Source organism: Pygoscelis adeliae, unplaced genomic scaffold (assembly GCF_000699105.1).
Source record: "Pygoscelis adeliae isolate BGI_AS28 unplaced genomic scaffold, ASM69910v1 Scaffold917, whole genome shotgun sequence".
NCBI lineage: Eukaryota > Metazoa > Chordata > Aves > Sphenisciformes > Spheniscidae > Pygoscelis > Pygoscelis adeliae.
In genome coordinates, this window is record NW_008825097.1 from 301,889 (window position 1) to 302,626 (window position 738).

At 65.2% G+C, this 738-nt stretch overlaps 1 protein-coding gene across 1 annotated transcript in view; it reads right to left on the reverse strand.

Annotated features, from left to right (window-relative positions):
• The window catches only part of KCNH4 (potassium voltage-gated channel, subfamily H (eag-related), member 4), a 10,780-nt gene that overhangs the window by 3,304 nt on the left and 6,738 nt on the right, over positions 1–738 (reverse strand). The gene's annotated exons all lie outside the window — the stretch shown is intronic.

Sequence of the window (738 nt, forward strand, 5' to 3'; positions counted from 1 at the left end):
GGCCGCGGGGACGGGGAGTAGCGGCAGAGCCCCTGTGGGGAGAGCAGACGACACCGGCTCAGCAGCATGTGGGATCCCCACACAGCTGCGTGGGGACTGGCCACAGGCAGACACAGCACCAGGCACGTGCCCACCCGCTCCCTGCCTTGGCACGCAGCCCTCCCAGCCTCTCGGTGCCCCCCCTGGACAGCCAAACCACCTCCAGCACCGTGCATCAGCCCCCGTCCCTGTCAGCCCCAGCGCTGGCCTCTGCAGCCCCTTGCCTGCTCTCCTTCCTCTGCTGCTGTCATGACGCTGATGAGCTGCCCGACCTCGGCCTGTGTGTACCGAGCCAGAACCGCGGCTGCACCTCAATTCCCAGCCCCAGCTCAGCCATCAGAGCATCGGCTCCTCTGGGCACATGCTACTGGCCAGGGGAGGGTGCACAGGGCTTCTGCAGGACCTGGCAAGCTCCGTTTGCATCCATCCACCCTTGGTTTATCTATACCTCTCCTGGGCGATGGACACGGGTTTTGGTAGGGCTATTTGGGATCTAGAGAGCGACCTCCTGCCCCACCTCTACAGGGCCTGGGGGCGGTGGGTACCGGGGGGAGACGCTCTGGAGGAGCCCCCAGCTGCTTGGTGCCAACACAGAGCCAGCAGCAGAGACGGGGGAGGAAAAGTGCTGCAGAGCTATTTCTGCAGCAGAACATCCCCCTGGCTGCTAGAGTCGGCAGCGTGACTAAACCCAGCAGCCCC